General features: G+C 32.7%; 1 long non-coding RNA gene across 1 annotated transcript; it reads right to left on the minus strand.

Moving 5' to 3' along the window:
* Positions 1–21,597: 21,597 nt before the first annotated feature.
* Positions 21,598–23,735, minus strand: LOC133186416 (uncharacterized). Its single transcript, XR_009721039.1, has 3 exons — positions 23,630–23,735; positions 23,426–23,524; positions 21,598–22,752 (listed from the first exon to the last, which is right to left on the minus strand). It is a non-coding gene; the product is annotated as an uncharacterized LOC133186416 (long non-coding RNA).
* Between the last annotated feature and the right edge of the window lie 474 nt (positions 23,736–24,209).

A 24,209-nucleotide genomic window follows, 5' to 3' on the forward strand; every position in this document is an offset into this window, starting at 1 on the left:
CCATGAACAGACCTGTTGGAAGAAATTTCAGAAATTTGCAGTTTAGGGTGGACACTATCAATGAAAAATTCCTTATAGAGCATACAAAAGTTATCAGAAGTTAATATTTACATGATTTAGGGGACACAATCATAAAATAGCTATGTATATAAATCGGCAAAATTATTGGAGGGGGGGCACGCCCCCCCCCCCCCCACCGGGTTCCTACATCTAAGAAAAAAGAAAATACAAGTAATATAATGTATACAGAAGTTTTATTTTTAAGTTTTATTTTATGTTGATGCCACTGAATTGAACTTTTCTTGTTTCTTAGCAAAAGAATTCATTTCATGACTCAGACTCATGTTGATTACACAGTATTTAACATGTCTTGATTTTTCACGTAAAAATAAATTTGCTCAAGTCAGACAAGCTTTTTAGGAAAGCTTATACTTGTTGTTCATTTAGATATTGCTGACTCGCGCGAAGTTGAAAGAAGTAGCCCAAAAATGGAAAAATTGCTGATTGAGAGAGGTTTAGAAATTGTGGTTTACAGTATTCCCCTTGTAGTTTGGGAGATCGTATCAGACGGCAGTAAAACTATCATTGCTTTACTGAGTAAATATCTATATTTTTATAACATTATACTGTGGTTTTACGCAATTGAAAATAATGATCAATATGATAAGATCGAGAAACAAATTTTCTTCAGAGTCGGAAGGATTTCGCCACATTCACCACAGCCTTGACATATGGCACAAAGCTAAAAAAAAACTGGCTTATTTGTTGGGAGATTTGGCAAAGAAAGCCTCCAACCGCAGTCTGTTACCATGGATACGTCCCACTATCAACCATTCAACACTCAATGATATATATGAGCACCATAACTTTGGACTAAAAAATAATTCTTGCACTGACTAAAATAAAAAATAAAATAAATAAAAACTACCTACCTACCCTAATTTTTTGGAGGTGTAACCGGAACCACACATTTTTTTTATTTGGCCTTAGCACATTTTATTTTAAAAATTAGCTACCCATATCTTATGTATAAACCAAGCATTTAATACAAAATTCTTTATGCAGGAAACTGTATTGTATTGATTTAAGCACAAATTTTTAGCAGTAAAATGTGGAAACTTAGAATGCGCCGCATTCACTTCATATTTTTTATCATATTCATTAATCGATATTTTCTCTCTACATGTAAGTAAGTTTATATTATACAAATCATTATTTGGGTTCGTTGCCATGATGCTCCCAGTGGCGAGTATGAACATTTTACTAATAAATTCATCAGCACTACTAAAGTCTTTCAACATATAGATATATTCTCAACTTACATTGTAATCAATAGCTTTACCATTATTTTATTTCTTTTTAAGGAAGCTCTAATCACTAATGAAAAATGATTTTTGGACTTTGAGAAAATTTTATCATATAAAAGGGTGCATACTGAGTTTATCTAGTTCATTTTCAACAAGGGTACCTACCATATTTCTCCAGGAGAAATGTTGAAAGACAATAAAGTATTAGTGCATAGAAATCACTGTTGTGTACTTACATTGGGAAAGTACATGCAAATGATGTCTTTAATTATTTTATATTGGTCTAATATAATGTTATGAATACTTTAATCGATTTCAAGTTGTGTCATTTACTGTAGATTCCTGTTTATTAAATTTTACATCAAAGGGCAGATCACTCTTTCTGCATAAAACTAACTTGAAATCCTTACTCTTCAGTGAGCAGTGTTTAGAGCTTTCTTAACATCGGTTTTGATGCCATACGAAGTTCTAGAAATTTCCATCAAGACTAAGAAAACGATTTGCACATTATGTTTTTTTAATCAGTTATTACAATTTTTTTTCTATATCTTTTTTTTTTATCTATATCTATATCTTCTTATTAACATCAGGTTTGATGCCACACGAAGTTCTAGACTAAGATCGGGAACTGACGAAAACGATTTACACATTTTGTTCTTTAATCGGTTATCACAAATTATTTTTTGCTATATCTCTTAAATTAAGTTTTGATTGAATAATTCGCTAATGATTTTTTATCAAATAATTAAATGATCGTTTGTTGTTAGTTTCATTACAAATTGCCAGTAACTTAGATCCGCCAACCTTAACCACCACCTTACTCTCTTTTTTGCTATTTCGGGGCTGTTTATCGAAAATGAAAGTACATGTAGACTTTTAATTAAATTAAGGATAATTACTATGCGAGTGAAATCCAAATATAATTTACGGACATCATCTCATATCTAGAGTAATATTAAAGGAGCAAGTATGAGCTCCGGTGCAGGCGTTTTGGAGTTTATTTACAAAATTTATTAATTTATAAGTATAGATATTATAATGTATTTCAGTAATACTTTCTAATTCAAAAGAAAAATTTATACCAAGCAAAAAAGAGAGTTGTTGATCTCCAATCTAACTTCCATCTTGTATGGCACGCCAAATTCACAAAAATTGGATAAACCTAGTTTAACAGTTGATAAACTAGGTTTATCGATTGTAAACTATAGTTTACGAACTGTAAACTATAGTTAACGATTCGTTAACTGTAGTTTGCATTTGTAAAACTATATTTAACCGTTGTAATGTGTAGTTTAGGAACGCTAATCTATGTTTATCTGTCTGTAAATAAACGTTAACAATAGATTTTGCTGATAAATATAGATTCTCATATGTAAACTATAATTTGCATTTGTTAACCATAGTTAAGAGTTGTTAATCAAAGTTTTACAAATCGTGAAACTATATTTATCAGATAAAATGTGTTTTACATTCGTTAACTATAGATTTCGGTCGTAAACTATAGTTAACTGTCATTTATACTCAAAAACTATATTTAACAGACGTAAACTATACTTATCGATCGTAATCTATAGTTTTGAGAGCTAAACTATGATTCACATTTGCCAATCATAGTTTATCGTCATAAACTATAACTCACACTCGTAAACTATAGTTAAGAGGTGTTAAATATAGTTTATCAATCTAAACACCTGTTAAGGATAGTTTTCAATTCAAAATTTCGCTGCACCAATCGCGAGAGGTTTTATCAGTGCGGAGATTAAGGACAAGTGTTGGGCATTATCTAAAGCAAAGACCGAGTTATATAGAATCAATATTACTTTCTCTATTTAAATAGGATAAATTGTATTTGTTTTAAAATGTCGTGTATATATACACTTCCTATGGGAAATTTTTAAAAATATGATAAAATTATAATTTCTTAAAAGACAGAATATTACAAGATTTTTGCTCAAGCAGAGGAGGGTGAAGCGCGTTTTACAATGTGCCAAGCATTTTCCCGCCACATCTAATCACCAAAACAAAGAAACTGAAAGAGAGGAAATGCAGTGGTGGATCTAGATGGGGTTGTGGGGGTTTCAACATCCTCCTTTGAATTTGTGTGTGTGTGAGGGAGAGAAGTCCTAAGTATTTGTTGTGTTTTTACTAATTAAAGGTGCTTGGACACAGATTTGAAGTTAATATTTTCTCAAATTTTCTGTATAATTTCATGACTTATATGTTGCTATAGCATTTCATACTAAAATATAATAAAAATCTTATTTCATCTCGAAGATATTGAAACTTCAAATTTCTGGACGCGTTTGATTGACACATCCTTGCACTTTCACAAATTTTAATTTTATTCTTAATACTTAAGAAAAGTGGTAATTTTGTTGTGTATTTATGAAAAATATTAAAACTATATTATCCAGAAAATTCAGAGTAGAAATGTTCTAAAGCAAAACCCACTCACAGCATTGTCAGTCCGTGCTCAGTGGTGTGTGCAGACTTTAACAATTGAACACACTCGGTGAATCGTAAACATTAACAATAACAGAGCTCGTTCCCTGTTTACAAAAACAGTTTACGTTTCACGGGTGTATTCAATTTGTTAAACTCTGTATACAACACTAAGCACGGACTGACGATATTAGTGAGGGGGTTTGCTTTCGAACATTTCTACGCTGAATTTTCTGGATTATAGATGTAATGTTTTTCATTAATACACAACAAAATCACTTCTTTTTTTAAATATTAAGGATAAAGATAAAATTTGTGAAAGTGCAAGGATGTGTTAATCAAACGAGTCCAGGAATTCGTAGTTCCAATAATTTCCAGATAAAATAAGTTTTTAATTATATTTTCGTGTGAAATGCTATTGCAATATGTAAGCCGTGATATTATACAGAAAATTTGAGAAAATATTAACTTCAAATCTGTGTCTAAGCACCTTTAAAAGTAAGTGATCCGTAAAAGGCCACTTTTATTTATGTATGAAGAAAATTCGGTTGTTGAAAAATTCCGCGCCTGCAATGTTACATGCACTGTGTTATGTCTATATTTACAGATTAATATAAGATATACATGTAATTGTCGTTACATAGCAAAATCTTGTAATGCTGTAACTTGGATTAGCCGATCTATAATTTACAAAAAAAAAAAAAAAAAAAAAAAAAATATTGTTAACTATAGTTTTGATCGTAAACTATGGTTTAGGGTCGTGAAATCTAGTTTCACAGAAAATTGTGCATCTCCGATACAAAATAAGAGTTTCTTTCCTAAACTGTGTTTCTCAAATGTAAAACTATGTTTATCGCATTTTTGTGAATTTGGCGCTTTGTATGTCTGTAAAGTATATTTTACAAACCCTAAACTATAATTTACTTTTGTTAAGTATAGTTTAGAGTTGTAAATGATGGTTTACAAATCGTGAAACTATATTTATCAGATAAACTATATTTTGCAGTAGCAAATGATTGTTTTCCGTGTTAATTACAGTTTACGCTTGTGAAACATAAATTATCGTGTAAACTATAGTTTACAGATGTGAAATATAGATTATCATCGTTAAATGTAGTTTACGGTCCGTAAACTATAGTTTACAGTCGATAAACCTAGTTTATCGACTGTGAAACTATGATTAGCTCATTTTTTGTGAATTTGGCGTGCCATAATCTTGGGAGATGAAAAACTTCATTTGAATTTTTTTTTTTGAGCCAATCAGAATAATTGTTTTGTTTTTGATCTGTTTATTTTCAACCCAGATAATTATTTAAAAAATCTAAAGTATTAAGAGCAGCAAAAAGTGATTTTGGTGAGGGCAAGCGAGGAGTCATCAGTATATTGGAAAATTGTATGTTCTTTCTGACCGATAATAATACTCTCTTCCCACAAATTTTTATTAAAATAGAAAATTTGGTGTTACAAATAGTCATAACACCAAATTTTCTATTTTAATAAAAATTTGTAGGAAGACAATGCCATTGATGTCTTTATTTTGTTTCATAAGAATAGCAAGGATTTCAGCACAAAGGAGAAATACATGTAATTAAGGAGCAACAGGATATGTAATCAGCATACTCTAAAGTACTCGAGCGTACCCAAGCACACTCTGTTTAGTATAGTAGCCCACCAAAGATTACGTCAACGTTTTCACAGAAAATTATAGCTGAAGTTGAGAGGCACATAAAAATATATAAGCCTGGCTGGCTGATCCACTTTAGTTGTAATATATTATAGCATGGCGTTCCACTGTGCTAACACACTGTGTTGCACCGTGTAACAGACACCATCTGCTGGTCTGCTTCTCGCTGAAAACTTGCTTGTGAGATTTTGACCAAAAAAAAATGTCATACCCAGCTAGCACAAAAACATTTTTAAAATGTTTTTAAAACATTTTCAAAATGTTACAAAAACATTTTCAAAAATGTTTTAATCACGTGATTTTGTATGGTTTTTTAAACGTTTTTAAAACATTTCAGCAAAATATTTCAGCAAATGTTATCAGAACATTTAATTAAAATGTTACAAAAACATTTTTAAAAATGTTTTAATCACGTGATTTTGTATGGTTTTTTAAACGTTTTTAAAACTTTTCAGCAAAATATTTCAGCAAATGTTATCAGAACATTTAATTAAAATGTTACAAAAACATTTTCCAAAAATGTTTTAATCACGTGATTTGGTATGGTTTTTTAAACGTTTTTAAAACATTTTACCCAAATGTTACAGCAAATGTTATCAGAACATTTTCCTAAAATGTTACAAAAACATTTTCCAAAAATGTTTTAATCACGTGATTTTGTATGGTTTTTAAAACGTTTTTAAAACATTTTACCCAAATGTCGCAATGGCATCTCTTTCCTGAAATGTCAATAGACGTTTTCAATAATGACATGAGAACATCATTTTGTATGATTTTAAGAGCGCTTTTAATACATTTCATCTTAATTATAACTCTCAAAGAATAAATCACAACTGAACGAATTCATTTTTTTTTTTTTTTTTTTTACAAATTTTAATACAAACCCTTATGCAATATGCAAAACACATTTTAGTTCCATTTCCAGTACAAGTTCTGAGTTATATTGTTTTAACCCAACAGGTATTTTTAAAGAAAAAAATCCATTCACTGAATACAATAGAATCACACAAATCCTTCCCATAAAAAGAATAACCAGGCCTAGATCACTGTTATCAATTACGATCCCGCATAGCATGTATCTACATGTATATGTATAGGTTCCACAGAGCGGCGGATCTAGCTATTATGTAAATGGAATCGCACACATAAAATTCACAAGAAGTCTGTCCTCGGAAAGAATGGAACAAGTCGCTCGATCTTTCCAGTAAAGCAGTACCTGTAAACATGGAGACAGCAGTGTTAAAGTCATCCGTCTACTTCAGATCTTTAAATGATAAAAATATACAAGAACATTTTTTAATTAAATCATAAAATCACAAGAACTTTTCCCATTTGCATTATGAAAAGAATTAGAGTTGTTGCTTATTCATAACTATAACACAATAATATTACTGAAGAGCAAAGATATTTACGTACAAAAAAATTGCCTTTGTCTTTGTCAGCTAGAGGCGGTTCTTTCAAATGTGGCAATTTGAATGGAATTCAAGTCTGTTGCTGGAACTGTCATCTAACTGCAATATGATTTCATGTTTCAATAATAAGATATTTTGAATTATGATCAACGTAAGACAAGGAGGTATATTTGTTGTTGCCTAAAGTATTCAATTCAAATACATAATAGCTTTGTCTTTGCTACACATATGCATACAAGAATACAATGATGTACTGGTTACATAAAGGTTATTTTTAAAAATTATCTTTTGAAATCTCTGATTAAAGTATACTCACAATGCAAATGTTAATAATCCAGCGCTCATTCTCCATGCTTATATGATGCAAAAATCTTGTTTGAAAATCAGCGACAAGAAAACGCGCACATCCTGTTTACCAGAATTCAAATTTTGGCCTAGATAAGTTGCAAACCACTATACTCTATAACGCTCTGCCCAGCAGGAGAATTGCATAACAAGGTTATCTTGACACTGAAACTGACCAGTGAAGCCACTCCTAATCTGCTGCCTCGGAGTTTAAGAAATATGATGCAAACAGGCGAGACCATCATAAATCAGGCTGTGTTAATTATTGTAAACAGTTTGTTTATTATTTTGTTTCTTTTTAAAATTAAAGTATCTTAAATTTATTCAATGAACTTTGTATTGATTACAAGTCTGTGAACTCAACAAGACTTTTTAAAAAAAAATGTATTATTGAAAAAAGAAAGAAAATACCGGGATATGCAAGTGATCGAGTTGCAGTAATATTAATGTCTTCAGAAAATTTTTAAAAGCAATTTTTCATTTAATCCCAATCTTCTCTGGATATTCTATGCATTTTTTTTCTCAGACAATTGGGTTAGTCGTGAATATTTTCAAAACATTTTGAAAATTACATTACAAAATGTTGCATTAATGCTAAATAAAATGTTAAAGTCTTTAGAAGAATAAACGTTAAAGTGAATGTTCTAAAAACATTTTTACAACATACTTTGAAAATAAATAAATGCATTAATATTGAAAATGATACAAATGTTTTAAAAACATTTTGAAAATGTTTCTATAAAATGTTGCATGAATCATAAATAAAATGTTTCAGTTGTAGGAGAAGAAAACGTTTTGTTAAATGTTTTAAAAACATTTTCACGACCAACACCTGACATTTAAATATTATACTATAAGCAGTATGTAGAATGTTTTAAAAACATTTTGACGACGTTCCTTCAAAATGTTTTAGAAAAGTAACATTACAATGTTACAGATTTATAGAAGAGGAATGTTTTATATTATGTTTTAAAAACATTTTTATAACCTAATATGAAACTGTTTAATATATGCAAACAAAACATACCTTTCGAATCGTTTTTAAAACGTTTCAAAAACATTTTATAGAAATGTTCCTTAAAGATTTTACATTAACCATTTTGAAAACATTTTAAAAATGTTTTTAAAATGTTACAATGGGAAAGAAAAATGTTTTAAATACATTTTAAAAATGTTTACTCTGAAATGTTTTGAAAAAACCTTTTTATAACTGCAGTAAAATGTTTTGAAAATGTTTTGTGCTACCTGGGTACACAGCCTTACAAGTTTTTAAACTGAACTTCATTTATTCCTAGTAAAAAAAAATGGTTTCTGATATATATGACATGTTAATGTTTATATGGATAGATTTTTAACGCCAAAATCCCGAAAATGGGGCCGAGTATGTGTTGACTGAAAATAAAACGTGATATTAAAGGAGAATAAACAATGCTCGTGGCATATTTTGATGAAAGTTGTGGGTCTCCCTGAGAAGGCAGAAAATGTCAGTTGAACTTTAATTGCTCAAATCAAACCAGCGCAGAAAATTTTTCTTGTGTTTTGGATAAATAAATTCTTCTGAATGACAAAATAAAAAAAAAATTACTGGAGGTACATGTACATGTACCCTTGATGTAAAACATTCTTAAATATGTACGTCAAATGAGCGAATAGACTGGCTTACCTGTCTGATATCCGCGATATACATTCGTACAAATGAGACAGGAAATGCCAGTCTAATGAGCGAAGTCTATTGTTGAAGTTTCCATTTGCGGACTCATTTATTCTGTCTGGATTAGATTGACAGGTAGAGCACATGGTCTTCGTGCGGAGTACGTTAAAACTGTGTAATGCTCCAATAGTCGCTTCTTTTTGAGAAAAGAAACAGAATTGCATAAGACTTACTGTACTAAATAAAAAGTTAAAAGACGCATGCTCCAAGTTTAGAATACAGTAAATTAGCATCGTGTGGTGACAATATAACTCCTGAGCTGTGCTGTATGTCCACAGTCACGTACAACATACATTGGTTACTTACCTGTCTTCTTTTGCAAAGAATCCAAATAAAATCCCTAGGAAAGGCAATATTATACAATTTTCAATTGTTGATTATATTTCGTAAAAAGTTTTCCGACTGCTAAAGACTTAGATTGTAACTCTTTGGGCTGCACTACACGTGCGCATGTGCTGAGGATGTACATAGAAAGAATGAGGGTGGATCTAACAAAAAAGGTTATAAAATGTAAACATGCTTCGTCGCTCATTCATCGGATTGGACAATTGTCCTCGATAAGCAACTCTGTGCAAAATAAAATATAATTATATGTGTCGGGTCCTATAAATTTAGAACTGCGTGGATGATGGGTGTTGCCTATATGCACTTGTCTTATGAAACTATTCAGAAGATGTTATTTTCCTTCACTCTTGTTTAATGGTAGATTTGGAGTCTGATCCAGTTTTGCAAAAATTTACCCAACTTTAATCTTGGTCATAACTTTTGAATCGTTGGAGCTAGGACTTTCATACTTTACATATGTAATCCTTGTGACATGATCTTCCTTTGGATACCAATAAGTTTGACTATTTTACTTTGACCTTGGAGTTTGACCTATTTTTAAAAAAAAAATTAACCTTAGCCATAACATTTGAACGGTTAGTCTAAGGCTTTCGTACTTCACGTTTGTAATCCTTGCGACAAGAAATTCCTTTTAAAAAACCTTTCCACTTTGTTACACAGTTCTCAACTTGTTAAATCATATTTATATTATATTTTGTTACATCCACATTATGATTTAAATGTTAATATTTTTGTTGGAGACAAGACGTGCATGTAAATCGTGAAAAATGTTATAAAACTCCTGATTATTCGATAAAACAGTTGTTGAATTTTGAATTCGGGATACTTGTAACCGGTCAGGTATTTGTTGACCAAGTCCATATAGTCAAGGGTAGCTAGACCGGATTCCAATATCTGTAATTGTATGATGTCAAAAAAACACTTCATAGAGTTCAGAATGATATCGTAATAATGATACTGACATTAACAAACATGTTCAGGGATAGACCGCACATATATAAGATCTAGGGTACCTCCCGCCAGAGGTCTCCATCAGATTCGCCGTGGAGTCGGTCCTTAGCTAATGGTCGATGCCGGGTTCCCCAGTGTCCCAGTTAAAAAAAAAGGAACAGAACAGGGTTTCATTCATCGTTCAAGAAAGGGTCCGATCTAGTGCCCCCCTTTCCTTGGAAATATATAACGTCAAGGTTGTTCTCTTCTGGAATAGTAATTAGAAAGACACTAGAGATAACAATAATGACCAAATGCAGTTCACATCTACACACGTACTTTGAAGTAGATATTAAAGGGATACAAGAGTTCCTTATTGATAAAATTTTTGTAGTCTTGGGTAACCAGGTCTTTCAACAAACCATTGGACTTCTGAAGGGCACAAAAATTGTGACGGGCACTAATTGTGCTCCTTTATAGCCGACCTGTTTTTATTTTCTTCGAAGCGGAATTTATTCAAAAACGTCTGCATGAGAAGAAATGAACATTTGCTGTGGCCTTCAAGTCGACATTCAGATATACCAACGATGTTTCATTAATTAAAAATAATTACTTCTATTAATATGCTCTGTGTGCGATCAATCTTTAAACAAGGCAGGCGACAGACAGGCAAGTTGATGTTATAGGAATTTCATCTACCTTGTCTGCATTTCGTAAATTCTATGGTCGTTATAATGGCCTTATTACAAATATATTCTTTTCTTGGATCGTATTTTGGCTGACGTGTTTAAAACAAATGTTCGCTCTTTGTTTTTATTCTAAATTTGACCACAAAATGTTCTGACTACCTGATAAATACCTAGATTTCATGGCCAGATGACTGTGGTTACTTCCTCTTCATAGGCACCTAATCCCGGCCGACCTCTGGAATTACTGTGGGCCCGTGTTTAATGCCCTGTTTACAGTACGTATTGTTAGATTTTCTGAGATCAATCACTGTTAGTTATCAGACAATACTAGAGTGCTGAATTTCTAGTCTGGTCTTTATTTTATAATTCAACCCATCACAATTTTTACACTTTTCTTAAATATTAATGGTGATTTTTATTACGTGAATATTCATGGATGAGTTGACAAACAAAAATGTCCAAAGTTGATAATAATAATAATAATAAACTTTAGATAAAAAAAGTATCAAAACTCGCGTTTATAATTTGCAGGTCTGAAACGCACTGGCAAGTCACGCAATTCCTTTTAAGAAGCAGATTTGGATCAGGTGTCCAGGGGGGGTAAAGATCCCCTATCTACCGGACACACCTGCCGTTAGTCATATTTAAAATCCACTATTAATATCACTCTTGTTTGAACGCTCCGTTACTTTTCAGGAAAGGAGAGTTGCAATTTACATTGAAATCGGTGTTTGTTATGTACAAATTGCCTCTACTGGAGCAAGAACTTAGAAAATTTTATAAAATTATTTTTTCATATTAATTTAAAAAAATTAAGGACTCCTTTGATTTGAACCTAGTACCTTCACTTTCGTAGTCGAACACTCATCTCGCTACGTTCTCGAAGCTGTTAATAGATTGTGAATTTATATAACTTCATAGCACTCTCTTATATAAATAAAACACAACTAATATACGTTGAATGTGTACTTAAAGTGTATCTCACTGAAATTGTCTTTATTATATATTTACAAACAATTAGGGATATCAAAGAATATTCGGCTATTCGACAATTAGTTTAATGAACCAAAGATCGAATAACGAAACGATATTCGAATAAATAAATAAAATAAAACAGTGACAACAAGATGGAATTCTCATCTCAAAATTGAGAAACCGTCTTTCCACAGACACAGTTGATAATTTTCCTCAGCAAAAGCTGTTGGCTTTCCTTTAATATATAGAAAGTATAGAAATGATACATGCTTCACTACTGCGAGTATTATTTATCAATTACTGTCTGTATTTTTTTTTTTTTTTTTTTTTTTTTTTTTGTTATACATTATGCATCACTATACTGGGCTTTGTTTGTTAAATTATTAGTTAAACTTGATTCCATACCATGTACCCATTATATTTTGTTTTTTAGAGAATGTTCAAATGCGGGGAACTTGTCTGAGCCGTGACTTGTAAAACTACACTACGATAATTACTAAGACAATTCGATTACATTGAAAGAACATTTTGAATTTCGGGGCAATCAATAATTGGACAAGCAGTATTTAACTGTTTAACAATATCACAGGCACCTGACGTGTGTATAGTGTATTTTTAACCCCCATAAAAACAAAATGTCATACCGTACGAAATTCTTAACTATTTTCCGCCTGAGGTTCAGGTGGACTGAGGCGGAGTTTGGTTAAGTGATTAGTAGGACTAAGCCAATTAAAAGACGGACATGGGAAAAAAATAGACAAACATCGTTATTTATTCATTTATTAGACTTGCAATATTATGTATTTTATTTCATTCAAAATTGCATTTCGTGGAAGTCTTTAGAGTAATTTTTTGCAAAGTCATATTTTATTAGATATACATTTATAACATGCTCATGCTTGACCACTCTTCGCAAGGGGCAGACGCTTTCAGGTAGAGCTCCTCTTTGGATGCACTTGTCATTTTGAATGCGGGTTTTAAAAGTGATGATTGTTGATGAATCTTTATATCACATTCAGTTTCTAAAAAAGAAAGTCTTGCAGGATGCATTTCTGTATGTACAATTCTAAAGATGATACGTTATGTGTTATCGGAAAAGAGAGTGATAAAATACAAATTTTGGGTGATATTCTGCCAAGCTTTGAGGTGAACATATACTCGTTGAATGCACATAGAAGGACCTCTATTCAAGAATTACTGTGAATGACTGATTGATTGTATGTTGTTTTACGTTCCATTCGAGAATTTTTCATTCATATAGAGATGTCACCGTATACAGGTGAAGGGCTTCAAATTTTGACCTTTACTCGGCGCTTATTGCCATTGAGCAGTGAGGAATCTTTATCATGCCAACGCCTGCCGTGGCACGGGGCCTCCGTTTTTAAGGTCTTATCCGAAGGACCCGCAGCTATCACTTCAAAGTTTCGAGCACCTGGCGAAGGAACAGTTGCTACCTATTTTTTTATCGATTTAGGTCAGTCGCGGCCGAAATTCGAACTAACGACCTTCCGATCACGGAGCAAGTGCTCTACCCACTGAGCTACTGTCACGGCTGGAATTGTGGAAAAACAACGGTAAGTTAATTTTTAGCGTATTTTTTCTTCTTTTTTTTTTCTTATTTTAAATGACGCCGACCATTAAAATGCAACATACATGTACTTCCCATAAAATTTGTGCACTTAAGAGCCTCTGTCAGTTAAATCTAACTGGATTAGCATTAAGGCTACACGTACACATCTGCCCCTACACTGTCCCAATTGTTTTAAAAATGACTGTGATGAAATTTGAGACTACATTTCTTTTTGCCATAATTTTTGGTAGCATCAAGAACACCCCCGCCCCCTTATTTTCAAAGGCTATGTATGGAAATGTCTTTTTAGATTAAAAGTTTTGTTAAAAATTACAGGGATATTAGACAGAAAATTCCTTATTCAGTTGCTAATTATTAATCAAACTTACCATATATTTTTATAACTTTATTATTTATCTAAAAAATTTCATTTTACGTAATTTTCCGGATATACGATTAAAGTTTCTTTTTTTAAATTTATCGATACTTAGTAACTTCCAGTTTTAAGATTGATTCGTGTCACCCTTTTAGGTTGCACAACAGTTTTAAATTTTGCTATATATTCTTACCAAAAATGCGCAACTTTGAGTGGATGGTATTAATTTAAAACAAATTTTTGAGAAGTGTCCTTTTTAGATCTTTTAAAACAATTCTGTATTAAGATTTAAGTACCAAAAATACATAGCTATCCAGCAAAGCACTCACGTTTGTTTCGCTCGTTGTCGAGCAGTTGCTTGAAAATCAAGCTCAGGACCTAATTACTCCCCACTCAAATACAGTATATAGAAAAAACAACATGCCATAACTTATAATGACTCTGGTCAATACAGAAATTTTACAGATAGTTTTTCATTTCATAAAAACCGTTCACGGTAGCTCAGTCGGTAGAGCGCTCGCTCCGTGATCGGGAGGTTGTGAGTTCGAATCTCGGCCGCGACTGACCTAAGTCGATAAAAATGGGTAGCAACTGTTCTTTCGCCATGCGCTTGGCACTATGAAGTGAAAGTTTTGGGTCCTTCGGATGAGACCTTAAAAGCCGAGGCCCATGTCACGGCAGGGCGTTTCAAATCATGTTGTAAAACAACATACAATCGATCAATCAATCAAACATCTCATAAAAAAAATTCAGCTCCAGTCTCGTGCAGAAATCGCCGAATTGGTAGGGGAGATTCAGAAATTATTTTGCGTCAGCCATCTTTTGACGTGATCCTTAACTGAAATACTGTTATGACATCTGCAAACAGTGTAGTTTGCTGCTCAATTGGGATTAGGAGTCAGCTTCTGAGATGTAAGTCATGATTTGAAATAAGATTACTTGGATTCTTCATTTTTTTACCATTATGAAAACTCTTAGAATGCATTTTAATGGCGAAATTTTAACAGTGCTTTCCTCCATATTAAATTTTCCCATTCCTCATCATGTTTATGCATCTACCATGTGTTCATGATAGTTTTCTATACTTATGATAAAAGCTTTCAGTATTCTATCATTTATGGCCCTATTTTCTCCCAAAATTCATGAAGCTTGTAGATGTCTGAAACAAGGATATTTGATACAGTCCATCAATAAAATGTACAAGATTTAGTCCAAATATTATTCAAAGATACAGGGAAGCAAGAATCCACAGTGTTCTCTGATTAACCACCAAGGCAGACTGCATCAACCTTAGAGAGGCAGATTATGTTGTAACCATAAATGCAAAGTTTGTCTAACAATAAAGGCGGAATACACCTTGCAAGTGAGACAGAATACACCTTGCTAGTAAGGCGGAATATGCCTATCAAGTAAGGCGTTTTCAAAGTCGGAGTACGTCAATTCATTTAAATATTACGTGTCACATACTGCCCTGATTCCACCCTGACTCCGTCTTATAGTTTTTTTCTTTGGAGATGAAAGGCGGATTCCATTTATAGACTTTGGCCTTTTTCCGCCTTGAGTTAGGGCGTATATTTATACAGGATATCATATGATATGGAATTTACCTGCTTCTATCAATGATATAATTAACTTCCGTTAACCAGTAATTTTTTTTCAAACCATTCTCATGTGAAAGAAGCAAAGTGCAAACCTCTCCGCATCTTTTTATAGTTTGTTTGTTTATATGTTGTTTAACGTCCTTCTCGAGAATTTTTCACTCAGAGAGAGACGCCACCACTTGCAGGTGGAGAGCTGCAAATTTTAAACTTTGCTCAGCTATCAGGGTCAATTAGCAGTGAGGGATGTTTTTTGTGACAAACCTACTGCGACATGGGACCTCGATATATGCAGTCTCACCCGAAGGACTAGTCTCCAGGTCCCAAAGTGGTTTCGAACCCGCGACGTAAGAATCAACTCTTTTTTGTAGTAGAGGCTCTGTTAAGTTTTCAAAACTCTTCTGTGTTTACTGTTTTTTATATTCCAGGTTCTTTATTTGATATAAGATTCTGTTTGGTCTTATATTCGAGGTCAGTGGTTTATTATCTCTCCACCTTTGAATTAATAGTAACGAAAGCATCAATTTTAAATATACTTCTACATTTATTTAGAAAAAAATATAATTTTATGAAAAATGAATAATAACAATATTTCATTCAAGTAAATAACACACCTAGTCTATCAAACAAAAACTGAAAAAATCCTCAAACCAAAGTACAGAAAGGCTTGCCTGACCTAATTAGGGAATTAGGGCTCTTTAGGAAAGGAAAAAGTCGAATATTTTCGAGAAGTGGAGTAAATCAGATGTGCTGAAAAACTCTAAGAAACTGTTAGAATTTGAAATCAAGTGTATGTAGTATGTAAAAATTTTGATGATGCATGTAACATTCGATTTTTAAAAAAATAATAGCAGTTGTGGCATTACTTTTGATAACCTTCGTATATAAAGTAAGGCATTAAATGTATATAATAAGATACCATTCTTGGTACAATGAGAACTCTTCAAATTCCCCTCGTTTACATTTTAGACGTTCAATTTACAAGTTCTTTAGAACTTTGACACCACTAAACATACATACAGACTTATCTTTGCAAACTGATATAAATATACGAAAATTACAAAATGAACACCCTTTTTTTTCTCATGTCAATTCTGACTGGTAAAAATATATATTCGCAGCTAGGAATACTTTCCCTCACAGATTCGCCCCGGTATGTTCGTTCGATTTATAGTATGGTAATTGTTATATGTTCTATAATTCTTGGGCGAAAGTTTCTTTCTTCACTATAAAAACTGTGGTTGAAATTTTTTGCAAGTTGGTTGACCTTGAATGCTTGACAATCTGGCAACATACTTCAAAATATGGATAATCATAGACTTGCTTTTCTAAAATGTGCTAAAATTATGAAAATTACATTTTTGAAGACCTCTGAATACTTATATCCTGAGAACAAATGTGTGTTGTTTTCAAATGAAGGTTGTGTGGAGGAATCTTACTGTCCAGTTGACTGGACCTTCCGTTTACTTTTCGTAAAGAAAGAGGGTTTGTAAAACATTTACAGAAAGCCGCTATGTATCTTTGTAATGAAATATATGGAGATAACGAACAGTATTCAAACTCAAAAGTCCATAAAACAATACAAAATAGGAGCAGAGCAAACACGGACCTCCAAACATCAGAGGTGGGATCAGGTGCCATGGAGGAGTGAGCATCCCCTGGCGACCGGTCACACCCGCCGTGTACTCCTTGTCATGATCGGGGAAATAACGGAAAAACCGTCGACAATTCAGTGTGTAAATAATGGCCTAACAATTAGAATGAAAAACGTCAGTCAGCATTTGACTCAATGATAAATTGTATTTGCTGACAAGGTCATTGTATCGGCCATAGAACTTACGAAATGATGACTTTAAACGAGACAGCTGATATTCTTGTCTCATCAACTTATTTGTAAATAATTTACCTCGTTTTAGAAATTGTACATACGTAGAGCATGCTCTTGCGTATCGAATCAGCTGAGAGATATATACCCCGTATGCCAAAGATGAAGGTATATTGCTGCATAAGTAAGGGAAATTGACGATGGAAAAGTTAAAGTCATCACGTTTATCATAAAGCTTGGTTGTTAGATTACCATTAACGTCTTTTTCAAGTAAAATATCCAAATATGAAACAGATGTGTCAGACTCTGTGGTATCTTTTATCTCAAGTTCACCAGGATATATCGTATCGACATAAGAATGGAAATAGCCATTGTTTATTGACAATACGTCGTCGATATATCTAAATGTCGAGTTGAAGGCCACAGCAAGTGTTTTCTTCTTTTCACGTACAAGATTTTGGACAAATTCTGCTTCATATGAATACAAAAAAGGTCTGCTAATAACGGGGCGTAATTGGTACCCATGGGAATTCCAATAGATTGTTGGAAGACCTGTAAGAATGTTTATGAAGTTAAGGAATCAAGGATAAGCCTGATAATTCAAATTAATTTTGAGCTCACCTGAGCCATAGGCTCAAGTGAGCTTTTCTGATAAAAGAGTGTCGGGTGTCCGTCTCTCGTCTGTCGTTCATCGTCTGTAAATTTTTCTCATTTTGGACTTCTTCCAATGAACCACTGGGCCAATTTCAACCACACTTGCCATAATGCATCCTCGGGTGAAGGGAATTCAAGTTATATATATATATATATATATATATATATATATATATATATATATATATATATATATATAATCCTGATTTCTGGGTTAGGGGACCAATGCCATGAAATCTGGCTTAAGTAGACAAAATTTATCTTTTTCCCCTATGCTTTGAAATAAAAACCAAATGCATTTTTGTTGGTACTTGGGCTTATTAATTACCATTTTAACGCTAAATTTTACAGAAAACTTGTAGGTAAAAATATACAAAAAAATTGGTCTCCCTAATATTTTGTAACCCTTTCACGTGAGTTAAGGTGACCAGTGTATATTTTCGTAAATACTAAATCTGGCTTAGGTGGACATTTTTTTTTCTTACAGTTGTAAGGTTATAGTGAACTAAAATTTAACAGAGAATAGTTAAATGATTCAATTTAAGAATAATATACCGTGGCAACACAAAATACTTGAAATCTTGCAAGGCACGATAAACAGGAACGCCAGTTACAATATGTACAGCTTCTTGCTGAAGTTTATCAGGCCTTTCAGAGCAGCTGCGGAGATGCTGTTCCATGCTTCTAATGCATATTCCAAAAGTGGTATCGGTCTTACATGTATAAACGTAATACTAGAATACATTTAAGCTAAGAAGTCACGATACGTAACCCTTTTAATTTACGAAAAACTGCAATTTCTTTGGAAGCCTTTTGTATAATACTGTCAGTGTGGTTTTTCCACTCCCCAGGGTTTGAGAATGTAAGTCTAAGATGATAGTGACCAAGAGAAGGATCGATTTGCTGATTATTCAACACTAAGTGCAATCATATATTTTATCTTCATTGCTGAAAAATATTAATAATTTTAGCTTGGTAATTGGGATTAAATTTCACAAGTCGTTTTTAGCCATTCTTCATCGTGATTGCTCAGCCTTTCTAAGTTCTGCACGTTTTGAAAGGTGTTTGACACGAACATGCATCATATGACAATATCCTAGAGGTATCCAATAGACCACCTGGTAGGTCTTGTATATCAAGTAAGAAAAGTTGAAGTCCAAGAATAGAGCCCTGGGGAACTCCAGCTTCCGTCCTTCTCACTAAATATACTGAAAATTTATTTTCGATCTGTTGCGATTGATTGAAAAGATAATTAGTCAACAAGGTACCAGGGTAAGAACTTCACCCGCAAATCTATGCTGTCTCTTGTTCTTTTAAACAAACCGTATTGAATGTCTTGCTGTTATCACAAAATGCAAAACATGTTAATTCGAATTCTTTATTGTTTAACACAAACCATTTATTATGATAAATTTCTTTTAACTGGGTGACTGTTTAATGATTTCTTAAAAACCCACATAGGCGCGTAGCTGCCTATACGCAAATATGCAAGTGCATACACATAATTGTAAAAAATAAACAAATAAATATAATAGATGAATAAATAAATAAAATCTATGGGAGAGAGAGAGAGTTATTCGAAGAAAAAATCTCGGTACCATCCAACAAATATTCGGATTTCGAATTATTTTGTGTCATACTGCTGAAGAGCGCTTTGAATTTTATATAATCATGACTATATAATAAAATTTGAAGTCCTTTATTAAATCATTGCCAAATTTAAATAAAGCATTCATGAACTTGTATTCGTTCTTTGATACATTGATAACTTTTGATATTTTTTAAAGATCTTTGAGAAATAAAATTTCAGACACATCCTTGAATGTCATGATCTACTACATGTAGTATATGATTTAAAATACGATATTTTTTGTTAATAATTAACATTAAGTATACAAGTTGTTGAACGATAGAAAAGAGTATGATACCAAATATCGATTAGATATTTAGCCTAAACTACATGTACACTAAGTTTCCGTAGAAGTATTAACTTTGCGTTAAAACAATAAATATTATGTCTTCTATTTCTAAACAAAAGATAAATGATATAATTTTTATTTTGCAAGAAAATGAATGATATACATGTATTTGGTAAAACTCAGAAACTTCTGGGCCCTCACCAGCAGGCACGTAGTATGGGGGGGGGGGGGGGGGGAGAGGGTTCCCTGCCTATTCTTTTCCAAACCTAACTTTTGACTATTGAAAATGTTCACTGAAAGGGTGGTTGCCCCCATCCACTTTTTGTTGTAGCATAGTTAAACCATGCTAATTTGATAATATTTTTAATATAGTTTTTTGTGAAAACTGGAAATTAACCCCCACCCCACCCCACCCCCGTCGTCCTCTTCGTATACTTCACTTTTATTTGGCTACGCACCTGCCATAATGTAGTTTGTATAACAATTTACAAAGTATTTGAACATTATATTCTTTCAAAGATTTTTCCTATGCAGCATAATAAGGATACCGGTATGTAATTAACTTGATGAATTTGTTTTAAAGACAGAAATTACATGAGTATGTTTCCAAACACCAGGGAATTGTCCGATACGCAAAAATGTTTCAAATAAAATTTTTAGCAAAACTGCAATTTTATTTCTAGTTTTTAAAAACAAAATATGGCTGAATATGTCGAGAAAAGGCTTTTAGGGATCTAAAATTTTAATGTCAATGGTTTGATACACACAAATAACTTTTTAAAATCGTGGACCGATGACCTGGAGATAGCAAATGTATAGAAAAACGTGTGTAAATAAAATTTTGTAACAAATTCAAGGTAAATTTTAGTAAAACAACACACGATATCTGGAAAAAAAATTCCCTTTCCTATATCCAAAGAACCCAATTCAACAATACGTGCTGAATCTAATTCAAAAGCGCTATTGGTCTTTATAATTTTGAAATGTATAATATATAATAATGGGTATTTTTAGAGGTACACAATTATTTAACAGTTGCAAATAGTAGTTTCACATGCGCTAGTTTACTTATGGGTCCCCCATAAGTAAACTAAGTTAAAAATGGCCTAGCGGTTCCTGAGAAGTCGAATGTGAAAAGTTTACAGACAAGTGGATAGTCAGATGGGCAGACACTGGACAACAGGTGATCATAAAAGCTCACTTGAGCTTTCAGCTCATGTGAGATAAAAATCATTAAAGCTCACTTAAACTCATAATTTTTTTTAAAAAGAAAAATGCCACTGTCATCACAAAATTTGGGGCACAAATTTTGATTTTACTCTACAACTTTGCAATTTTTAATGTCAACTTCAGACCATATGGTCAGCTGTATAATGTACATGTATATAATTACAAAATTCTCTTGGTCCTTTCCAACATACATCTATCTATATTAGTTGAAAAACCATTTGAAATTTGCATTCACATGTTGATTAAAATAGACTATTAGATGTCTCTAGCAGGCCCGTAGAATGCGGGGGATGGGGGTGGGGGTTATAGTATTTTGCTATAGAAAGTTTCCCTTTAGATGCTGGATGCCCCCCACGCCCCCCCCCCCCCCCCCCCCACACACACTCACACAAACACTTTTTGATGTTGTAAGGTCCAGCACTGGCAAATTCCAGGATTTGGACAGTAAATCACCTTTTCTTTTTTGCTTGTCAGATAATTTCGGGAAGTCCCCCCCCCCCCCCACTTTTGGTCAGTTTGGTTTTTTTTTTTTCTTTTGAAACTGTTGCTACGAGCCTGCTCTAGATAACTCACGAAAACAAAGAGTCAAATAATAGTTTTTAACCTTTATTCATTTGATCTAAAATTGACAGGTTAACGAAATAATAATATAGTACATGTACCAAAACTGAAAAAAAAATTCTTGTCTTTTGCCACCACAGTATTTTTAAGGTCATATGCAATGTACATGCACTTTACAGTGAACCTTCCAACTGATAATTTTCAGAGAAAATATAATTGAAAATCATGATACTATTAGGTGTTCTTTGACAAAAAAATCAGCATACATTACATGTATCAGGAGTTTTGAAAAAATATCAAATGATGAAAACCCTTGCATTTTTTAAAAGAAAAATCCCCCCCCCCCAAAAAAAAATGTTTTATGTGGTATTTTCTTCAAAATTTGATTCAGATAAGGTGTGCAAGCATTACCAGGTATCATAAAATTGCACAAAGATCTTTCAATTACTGGATTTCTTAAATTATAGAGAGAATAAGAAAATATAGTTCAAACTATACTGCGCATATCCTTAAGCCATATCATGTTAAAGACATGAAAGTCAAACACAAACTTCAGCAAACAGGAAGTCTGTGAGCCAATGCTCACTAGTAATACCCCCGCTCTGATGTGAATATACACTCTCATGAATCCCACAATATGGCATGCCTAGTCAAAGAGAGTGTCAAAATTTCAAGCATCTTTGATGAGTAGTTGCTGAGAAAACTGCGACAAAAAATTGTTACAAACAGACACACAATGGTAAATGAGTATACCCCCCTACTTCAGAGTGGGGGTATAATTATAACAACTGTCGCTTACTACTGCAAATGATCAATAAAAGATCTCTCATTACAAATTTTACCTGTTATTAATCTACAAAAATTTTCTTGATTAATATCTTTTAAAAAATAATTTTTATATAATTTCACATCTACATCCCTACTGATAAAAAAGCTTCCAGACATTGAAAGTTGCTATTCAAATTCATAATAAAGTTGTTGAATAAAATCCACATATTCCTGGTACTTGACAACAGATAGCTTGAAATGGACAAAGTCTTTTTCACATCCTCTGTTTCTCAAATGCTTTTCCAAATTAAATAACTTTTACTTTATAATATTTACAGAGTACTGTGACTGAATGTCTTGAATTTAAACACTCTTTTTGAAGTGTATCTCTCAAAGGTTGGCAGCCTTGATCTGTAAAAAAAAAAAAAAAAAAAGAAAAATCTCTATTAATCTCTAAAACTTAGAACAATCATAATTGAAAAATTTACTTTGCTATAAAATAATTACAAAATAACTTACGCACATATAAAAAACAAATCTCCCTAAATGACACATTTCTTAACCAACATAAAATCTTAAATGAATGGAATCTTTGATAATGATGTTCAACACACTCAGTTGTCAAAGCTGAATTAAGCATCTAAGTTAAAAAAAAAATCAAGGCTTAAATAGTACATGCAGGATCATATGATCCTGTCCACAAGTTTCGATGAACTAAAGTAGATGTTAACATTCAGTTGAAGTTACCCCAACATATGTACGTATTTTTTTAAATCAAGAACACAGTCAATGTCAGCTATTTAACATAGAGAAATAAAATTGTTTATCTAGATGCACCCCCTTTCTTCTCTTATGTAGATTTTCCTTATATACATGTATATGCATACAAGTTATTAATCCTAAATCACTTTTTGACCTGAGAACAGCTGCAAGATAATTTTCAATAGGTTGCTTCCCCTTATGTGCATGTGCTCCTTTTCATGAAGTTTTCTTTAGTTAAATTTCTCAAGATTTTTCAGATTAATTTTTTGGTTAACAAATAGTACTGTGTCATACGAAACTCACAACTCCTCTCATATTTTACCTTATCTTCCTTTTGTTAACAAAATCCACTTTTCCAACATCTCTCTCTGCAGTGAGTCTATCATTAAGTCATTAACTTGTCTCCAATACAAAAGTTTTCCTACACAACAGGTATATAAAAAAATAACAACCTTCATACATGTAAGTTGATATGAAAATATTAAATGTACATACATTGTAATTTATGAAAAAAAATAATTCTAACCTGGACAACTTTTAGCTTGGTTGGCATTGTTATCATATCTGTTGGCATAATGTAATCTGAACTTTCTAATTTACCCTTCTATCAGGTGGCTATAGTTGCTCGATACATACCAATTTTTTATCCATTTCCTGAAAAAAATGAAATTCTAATTTACTATGTGTATTAAAATGTTATTCCTTTTAAAAAGAAACTTACACTAGTGATTCAGGGGACCTAGGTTCAAATCCTGGTTTGGTCCATCCCATATTTATTTGGTGCCATTGATCACCCCTCGACTTGCAGGTAAAAGGCTTGCCAGGGGTAAAAAGAACTTGAGTTGTGTCTTCAAGGGCAAATACAATTTAAGGAGGGAGGAATTTGGTGATCAGACAGGCTTGATCCCCATCGCCAGATCACTCAGTTAATAAACATGCTAAAGCACCTGATTAGTGATACAGAGGGCTGGGTTCAAATCCTGTTCTTGCTTATGCAGCATTTTCCTGTTACACACCTAATGTCAATGGCAGAGAAATTCAAGAACTTTCCTGTCATCAATAGACAAATATTTTGGTGACTAATTGTCTGAGTTCAGCTATATGGT

Source organism: Saccostrea echinata, unplaced genomic scaffold (genome assembly GCF_033153115.1).
Source record: "Saccostrea echinata isolate AGI-Se365-2 ecotype Australia unplaced genomic scaffold, CSIRO_AGI_Sech_v1 ptg000013l, whole genome shotgun sequence".
Classification (NCBI taxonomy): Eukaryota; Metazoa; Mollusca; class Bivalvia; order Ostreida; family Ostreidae; genus Saccostrea; species Saccostrea echinata.